This window comes from Nanorana parkeri, unplaced genomic scaffold (assembly GCF_000935625.1).
Source record: "Nanorana parkeri isolate BGI_ZX_2015 unplaced genomic scaffold, ASM93562v1 scaffold76, whole genome shotgun sequence".
Taxonomy (NCBI): domain Eukaryota; kingdom Metazoa; phylum Chordata; class Amphibia; order Anura; family Dicroglossidae; genus Nanorana; species Nanorana parkeri.
This window is the reverse complement of record NW_017306344.1, coordinates 1,677,025-1,686,252: the sequence shown is the minus strand read 5'-3', so window position 1 is coordinate 1,686,252 and position 9,228 is coordinate 1,677,025. Positions and strand designations below refer to the sequence as shown.

At 41.5% G+C, this 9,228-nt stretch overlaps 1 protein-coding gene across 1 annotated transcript in view; it reads left to right on the top strand.

Annotated features, from left to right (window-relative positions):
- The first annotated feature begins 2,361 nt into the window (after positions 1-2,361).
- The window catches only part of TINAGL1 (tubulointerstitial nephritis antigen like 1), a 48,671-nt gene continuing 41,804 nt past the window's right edge, over positions 2,362-9,228 (top strand). The window contains exon 1 of the mRNA XM_018576763.1: positions 2,362-2,451. The gene's annotated coding sequence lies outside the window, so the exon portion shown is untranslated. The remainder of the gene's footprint in view (positions 2,452-9,228) is intronic.

The window sequence follows — 9,228 nt, the reverse complement described above, 5'->3', positions numbered from 1 at the left end:
TCATTGTACAAAAAATGTTGTGCCATGGTTGTAAGGTGTATGGCCACCTTTAAAGAAATTCTGTCTCCCTGAATCCAATAATGATCTGCGCTTTAGGATAACGAAACTCCCCGTGTGGGCTGTGCTAAAAAGGTGTTAACCCTTAAAGTACGTATCATTTGTATGCACTGCACATCAATCACCTATAACATCAAGTGAATAAATGCAATGAATATCATGATAACAAAATAATTGTACGCAAATTAAAAATATATAGAAACATCCAAAACAAAAAAGTGTCTATTCAAAATCCAAGTGACAAAACACTCTTTAAATCCCGTTTCCTTATCACTCCCATAATTATACAGAATTCTGATATTCCATCTTGTGTAAATCATGTACAGATCCACACTCACCAGAAAGTAGGACCACTTTTTCAGGACGCTCAGAACAGCATGTGTGGTAATATCCTGCGATATTCCTCTGTCGTCCGCTCCACATTCAAAAGTACATTCAAAAGGAAATTAAATAATTACACAAGGTGGGGGGATCAGTAAGGGAACGGATGTGTGGACGAAGGGGGCAGGGGAGTAGAATACCTCTATATGTCCCAATCAGAGCCAAACATTAAACTGGAATGGGAGTCCCAGTTCTATCTCTGGTCTCAGACACCTCCAACCCGTGTCAGTGTTCTACAAGATGTAAGGAGTTCATTCCCACATGCAAACACAGGTGTACAGGAATATACTGGAACATGTGCCTGTATTTGCAGCACCCCGGAATTGCCACATGCATGCACATGGGTGTAAGTTCCCGAAAGTTTTTTGCATCTGGGAACTTTCACCCTACCCATGTCACCGTTCTACAAGCTGCATAAAAACCGGTACTTGCGCATACATGCACACCCGCTTACAACGCATTGGTTCCATACAAGCTTATGGACACACAGTATAGCTGGGGCTTCAAATACAGGTGTATTTTCTGCAGTATGCCTATATATATTTTTGTCTGTGGGAATGAGCCCTCCAGGAAATGTAAAAATTAACCCTTGCAGTGAGTCTATGGTGGGCTGTGCTGGCCCTCGGGTGGCTATGGTGGGCTGTGCTAACCCTTTATTAGGAGCTAAAATAAAGAAGATATCTCACCTGAACCTCAGTCCTGCGGCGGTGACTACTCACCTCTCTCCCCCTCTGCTCTGGCAGGGAATGTCCCTTGGCATGTCTAATGCAGCTGCATTAGATGTGATGACCTCAAGGGTCCCTAAACTGCCGGAGCCTGGGAGAGAAGAGGCTGTGGGGACTGGTCTAGCAGCTAAACCGGGCCAAGGATCAGGTGAGTAAATCGTCTTTATTTTGGCCCCCTGATCAAAACAAGCACTTAACCATTGCAGTGCAGGGGTAACCTAAATTATTTTAACATTTCCTGGAGAGCTCACTCCCATGGACATCAATACACATAGGCATACTGCAGAAAATACTCCAATATTTGGAGCCCCAGTTGTACTGTTCTTTAAGATGGTGCAAAACATATCCAAATTAAGAAGGGGAACTTTATGTAGCATGGTCCTGTTCGTCACCATTCAACTGGGCAGAGATATGATGCCCTTATATTCTGGAGTGTGTTTATAATGCAGCCAACAGGACCCCAATAGTGCGTAGGTTTCCTCTGGGTACTCCAGTTTCCGCCCACATGCTGGAAGGTTAGTTGGCTCCTGTCTAAATTGACCCTGTATGTATGTGAGATGGGGGACGTTAGATTGTAAGCAGGGACTGATGTGAATGTACAACTATGTAAAGCAATGTGTGAATTGTCGCCGCTATATAAATACCTGTAATAAATAAAAAATCAAATATTTCATTATTCTGTCTTTGAGCAATATGAATAAAGCTCACCACACCTTACAATCTGATTGTACAATCTTGCAGATCTACCAGGTCTGTAGTACATAGACTTGCCTAACCATATAGTAATACATTGTTTCGATTAGGTCGGTCTTTATATTACATCATCGTAATAAATATAAAGTTATTGTGCAAAGACTGTACAGTCAGAACATTTCCTTTCCTTTAGACAATCGTGAGATTGCATATTTCAGTGTAGGTGTGCGAATTGTTCGCCAATGGACTGGGTTTACCTGCAATTGTTCAGGTTGGTGACAGGGTCTCTTTACACATGATCAGGGGGGGGGGTGCTGAAGCTCTGTTTGTTTCTAATGATTTGAATGAACAGCTGAGAATGAGACTTGATGGAAGCAGTGAGATGACATATGTATTGGAACATGTGATTAGGTGATCAGGGTGAGGGGTGAGGAATGATTGTATAGTGGGCACGCCTCGTAGGCAGAGTTGCAGGGCATGACAGCAGTGTGGGAGTTCCCAGTCCATGCAGCCTCATCCAGCACATAAGGAGTGTCCTGCACACAACTCCAGCAAGTGCACACACAGCAGGATCGCAACTGCACAACACTGATCAGGTAAGGGGCATACTAACCCCGAGCAATTGTAATTCAGAGGATGATCGCAGATCTCCTGTCACACTGAGCAGAGTCTTCAGGAGATATCCCATATAGATCAAACCTGCTTGTCTACGAGCTTCTCAGCTGTCAGTGTGCTGCACCAGGAGGGAGGGGGACCATTGCTTGTCATGGGGAAGGATCTGGTATGGGGCTATCTAGTTCAGGTGTAGCCTGCTAGGATCCAATATGTCTTAGAAGTCTGGGAGATGTAGTAGATGATCAAGGTTAGTGGGTTAGACATATTCCTCAGGAAATGGACTGTACATGTTGAAAGATGAGCAGAATAGATTAAAGCAGTCATTCTCAACTTCATTGGAACCATAGGGTTCCTCCTGAGGTTGCTAGGGGTTCATTGAGTAATGGTGAATTTATCTTGTACCTACACTGACCACCAAGGCAGGGGGGGGCACTTCTACACTGACCACCAAGGCAGGGGGGGCACTTCTACACTGACCACCAAGGCAGGGGGGGCACTTCTACACTGACCACTAAGGCAAGAGGGCGCTTCTACACTGACCACCAGTTCGAGGGAGGGCACTTCTACACTGACTGACTACTATTGTTAGGGGACACCGCAGTTGCCTTTTATCTGTTGATTTCAGGATTGTTATTAAAGATGTTGTTGTAAAGAGAAGGGTGTAAAAAATGACATGCTCTGGATGTCAGATATGCTGGGTATGCCATATTATTTATTCCCATGCCTAAAACATTCTACAATCCTGGTTATCGCACTAACTGCGGGTAAATGTATTTATAGCTGGGGTCCCCGGAGACCCAAAATATATTTCAAGGGTTCCTCCAGGGTAAAAAGGTTGAGTCTGGTTTAAAGTGTTTGCAAACTTGTTTTTTATTTTGCAGGAAGAGAGGGTTTAAACCAGTCAGTTTATTGCTTTATCATTCTGTGTCCCATTGGAAAGATTTCTCCTCATTTCCGCTCCTGGAGACACAACCGGAAGTGAAAGGAAATCTTTACAAAGTGAAAGGAATTCCCATTCTAGAGGGCTGTCAGAACAAGAGAGGAGTAATCTCTCTTGGTCTGGTGACCAACAACAATAATTTTCTGTCTCGGCGACAATGGTCACCAGGCCAAAAAGAGAGGATAAATCTTCCAAATGGGGAGACAGATGTCAATAAAGATCCCTGCAATATTCTAACCTAAAGAAATTTTAATATATAAAACTTTAAGGCTAGGTCCATACCTGCACGACACCTGGGACGCGCGTGCCTGGATTTCAGTGGGGTGACACCTGTGCGGCAATCGCTAAAAAAAGGTACAAGTAAGCTGATGTTTTTTTGCGACACATGATGTGCTGCTTTTTTAGCGTGTTCACATGCATGGGCGGAATCGCGGCGGGAAACCATGCGATCCACCTGGCGCGACTGGGGTGCCATTAGAAAATGATGGCACCCACATCGCGATCGGTTCACACCTTGTCGACTCCCAACCGTGCGGCAATTGTGCACAAAGTCCGCGCGGTCAGGATTCGCCAAGGTGTAAGCCTAGCCTAAGGCTTCATTCACACATGCGTTTTAATGCAGAGATCTGTCTGCAAAATCTGTAAGCCTAGATGCTTTGTTTATGCTTCTAGATTCTTAAAATAATGCACATTTATGCGCGTTTACACGCATATGTGTTTAGATGCATCTGTCCTTTATCCATTAAAACAGTCCATTAGAGTACCCAATGAGATTTCAGCAAATAAATGCATTGTGTTTACATATATTTACATGTGTTTTGGTGCATCAATTGATTCCTGGAAGCACCAGACTTCTATTTTTTCTAATCACAACTAAACTGACTGCAGATAAAAAGTATCTAAATGCAATGTGTGAATAGAGCCATAGGAAATCATTAGATGCATATATCTACATTTAGAAAACCATTTTAAATGCATCTAATCGCACCTAGTGTGAATGTAGTCTAACGTTTTGAATATATAACTAAAACTGCATAGGGACCTGAGAACTGCTTCGTGCCCCTTTCCTATTTCATTGGGGTAACTCATATTCAGTCTTTAAAGTGCACCTGTCTACCATGTATTGCTTTCCAAAGACCAAAGCTATTTTAGCCAGTCGAGGAATTGGGTAACCAGTAATGTCTTGGGCATGTCTGATAAGCTCTTCTGTCATTTAGTGGCTTTCTATTATTATCTGTTCTCTTTGCTTCCTTTATTTTTGACAATCCTGGTGGTTAGAAGTAACCATATGTGTCACTTGTACATCATCTAAACTTCCTTTGGGTATTGTGGAATGTGTAAGCAATTTCAATGAAGCATGATTGTCATGATGTGCGGTGCAGGTCTGGATGACCCTGAATACATGGCATGTTCCACCCGCAAGCTTGTCATTCTATCAGTTCCTCTTTCCAATGCTAATCTCAACCTTCAGCTGTAGATAAGAAAATAAAAAATTCTAAATATTGACAATAATCCTCCTGGTATGTTTTGGAGGGAAGAGCATCGTACTCGGGCAATCTGAGCTGGAATGTTGTGAATTCTCTATTGCTGGTTTCTTTTGTTTTTTTATGTTGCTTAGAAAGTTAAAGAAAAAACAAAACGTTTTGACTTCATAGCTTATTTTATGTATAATATTAATGTGGTTATAGATAGTGTTTATTTATCCAATCATGTTTCATTCTCCATATGATTTGCAAGTACTGCCCAGTGGTGGATTGTTCATCCACTACAAGTCATGCTCACTAAAAAGAATTAAGGATGGTTAATATTTCTGACTGTAAGGCTGGCCATACACTGATCTATTTTTTTTTTTTTGTTCAACCCGCGGGCTGAACAAAAAAAATAGACCAGAATCCTCCATCAACATAAACGATGTGTTCATGGAGGAATCGTGCTGTTTACATTGTATTCTGACTCATTGGCTGGCGCTGCTGATCGATCGAGGATTTTCCAGCAGGCTCCTTTTGATCAGCTGAATGCCAATTGAACAATTGAAAGGTTGCTGACAGTGGCACACACTCTGTGAATTTCATCCAGTTCCTCAAGAACTGGCCGAAAATTGAACTGTGTATGGGCACCTTTTACCTTTCGATGGTGTTTAACTTGAATAACCCGAACATCTGCATACCAGAAGGTAGTAAAAAGATTTCCCTTGCTTAAAGCTGAACTCTGGGATAAGCAAATACAGTGGTACCTTGGTTCACAAACTTAATTCGTTCAGCGATTCGGGTCGTGAACCGATTTGGTCGTGAACCGATTCAAACTGTCATCAGACCATGATCTCGACTAGAAGAAGCCATTAACATGTGTCGGAGCGGGAAAATGGCTGCGGTCGTGTTTGTGACCCGAAGCAAAGTTCGCGAACGGAAGCAACATTTTGCTGAAGTTCCTGTTCGCGAACCAAATTGTTTGTGAACCGAGGTACCACTGTATTGTCTAAATATAAGAGGCATGTGTATTTTTACTGGAATGTGGTGTGGTTTGTGTATTTCTTCCCGCTCTTTTACAGTGATGCAGTGAGAAAATGTGCCTTTTGCAGAAGCTTCCTGTAATAAAGGCCAGTCACTGTTGCTCACTCTTTTTGTGCAGGGTGACTGGTCTTGTCTCCGCCCCCTTCTACAGGCAGCCTGTGATAACTGGGTTTGCAAAGGCATTTGGTGTTTACAAAGTGGATTTATATCCTGTGTGGCCATTGAGGAATATATTTTAATGAAAGCATTTGTGCCTGGAGTTCAGCTTTGTTTGTTTGTTTTGCTGTCCATATATTAGCTGATTATGTCAAAGCATTGTTGGATTAGTCACATTCCATACCTGTATCAATAACAAATTGTTAAAAGCAATACGTCCAGTTGTTTAAGGCCTCTTTCACACAGTCTGATCACAAGGGGATATGTGCATCGAACTCCTGCTGATCAGATTAGATGTTTTTTCATTTATTTTTCCACCTGGTGGGAGGTTTGTACTACACCTCCAGAGGGATTTAGTACTCACAGATTGAGTGATAAACAGTGGTACTTACAATAGCAACAGAGAAAAATCGAATTCATTTTACCTCCTTTATTCAAAGCAGGAGTGTCTAGGGTATAGAAGTACAGAATTGCGGGCTCCGGTAAGGTATTAATACAATAGATAGATGTAAGGTAGCCCATGCTCTGTTGCTGTTGGAAGACCATTGATGGCTTTATAACGCTTTTAATACGATATATATGTTATATATTTATAGAACGATATTGCTGTCTGTGATTAGAAGTTAATAAGTATGGAAAACCAATAAAAACATTGAAACACTAGATGTCACCCCTGTGACATCTGTGTCCGTCCAGTTTACCGGACCCATGTTGGTCTATTGGGAATTTAATGTAAATAGACTTGTGTCCATTTACATCAGATTACCCCTGGTCTGGCATGATCAAGTCCGGCAAAACAGATCTCCAATTATTTGTTCTTCCAGACCATGTAAATGGACACCTGTCCGTTTAGATCTGGCTGCTCATAGACTAACATTGAGCTTCCGATCAGGTCCAACTGAAAATCTGAAAAGTAGACCTGATTGACACTGAACTCAGGGGTTAAATCTTAAAAATGGTACCTCAACTATTAACAAAAATGTATCTTATTTGGGTATCACTTATCTGTAGCTCCTCAAATAATCTCTGAATTCATGCTGACACTGTCCTGGAGGGTGGCTACTTTTGTTCCCCCATGGTCCCTGTGTGTGTTGTAAAGTAGCCACCAATCCAAGTTCACTCCCGTGATGGACTACAATCTCACATTTAGTTTACTAGTTTGTATTGAGATTGTAGTCCATCACAGGAGTGAGCTTGGAGCAGTGGCTACTTTACAACACACACAGGGACCATGGGGAACAAAAGTAGCCACACTCCAGAAGGAAGGACAGTGTCAGCATGAATTCATAGATGATCTGAGGATCTACAGCTGAGTGATACACAAATAAGATACATTTTTGTTAATAGTTAAGGTACTTGAATGCATTTTTAAAATTTAACTCCTGAGTTTAGTGTCACTTTAACTATCTAATATTTCATGCAAACTGTCCTATTATTCTATTACATGATCTGTGAATTTTCTGTACCTTTTTAGTTAACAGTCAAATTGTATCACTTGTGACTAGCATGTAGCACACTTTGACTTCTGGATAATGGTTATGGAGAATAAATCATCATATATGGTCATGTTCAGGACAAGTGTGAAATGTGTATAGGGCTGGCACCTTTTTGTTTTGTTGAGTTAAAGTATAGTCAACCTGCGCGTTAATGTACAACAAGGAGCTGGACAGGATCACTGTAGTGTACAGTGTTCAGACATTCCAGGAACACTATGTCCCTCTAGTAATACAATCACCTGGTGACTGGCTGTGTCGTGACTTCCATGGCAGACTTGCATCCACCGCTTTAGAAGTCAATGAATAATCACGTTAGTAGGCATGCGTGTTTGCATTGTTAATCCTAAAGACATAGCCCAAGGGCCTTTCTCTATGCTCACACGTAACATATATACATTCTACATAACTGACTTTCAATGCAGAGGGTTGCTTATTCTAGACACCCATTCATGTCAAAATAAAGCATTGCTTGAATACCTTCATACTGTAATCAATTTCTTGGCAGAGATTTAATCAGGAAGAAATGTTAATACTTGCTGTAACACATCTCTAGACCGTTTTCCAATGTATGGTATGCTGGTCATTGGGGGTACTGAAACTACTTTCTTACAGTACATCTCAGTAAACAATCTCACTGCTTCAGTGATAGCGGAGGCGTTTAAAAGGAGCAAGATGTGAGAGTGGCGGAAAAAATACATTATAATCACGTACACCATTCCTACCATTAAACATGATGTATTGAATATCTGTCAACAAGCGCATGGATAGGCAGCAATTCATTAATTCAAGTACAATTTAATTTTGAGTCTGCAAATCCCCAAACTTTTATTTTATTTTTGGTTTGAATATGGAATGCTCAAAAACCCAGTCCTTTTTTTTTTTTTTTTCTGTCTGTGTCCCTTTGGGGAGAAATCCCTTTGCTTCCTGTCCCAGAAACAAAACAGGAAGTGAGACAAACTCTGTCCAGATGGAGGGGACATGCACTTGCAGACAGTTGTCACTGGAACAGGTGTCCCCATTAGAAGATGAGGGTAAGTTAGTCACTGTTGTCTTGACCAAAGGGTCCTTCTCAGTTGCTTTTAACGTGACTACAATAAAGATCTTCCTGTTATGGATTATCCTAGTATGCAGGTGACCATACCTTTCTCTGCAATGCTTGCGTGCAACAGCGCCATCCCTTATAGCTTCAGCATCCATCATATTTAGTCTATATGCTATAAGAAGTGTACTATAAAGTCTTTATTGTGCACTCTTCTAGTGACAACTGTAAAAGTTTTGGGTTTGCTATCATTTTATGTCTTGTGACGAAGGTCACCAAGACAATAGAGCAGGATAATAAACATAGCTAGCAATAAAAACCTGGTGGGGATTTTAACAACTCTGTACTCTGAATTGATGAAAAAAATAAAGATACACTTTAAGGTCTGTGATCAGTTTGAATACAAAAATGGAGGTCATCACACCACAAACATATGTGATGGGTAATAACTCTGCTTATGCTGCACTGAAATCCCAAGCAGTGCTATAAAATGTCTTCAGTTATCCCCCTGGACTATAGATCACACCCTCCATAACACATAGGGGAAGTGTTCTGTACTCAGCTCTCTTCAGTTCTCCCCTGCTGGACTACAGAGAACCCCCCCCCCCCCCACCAT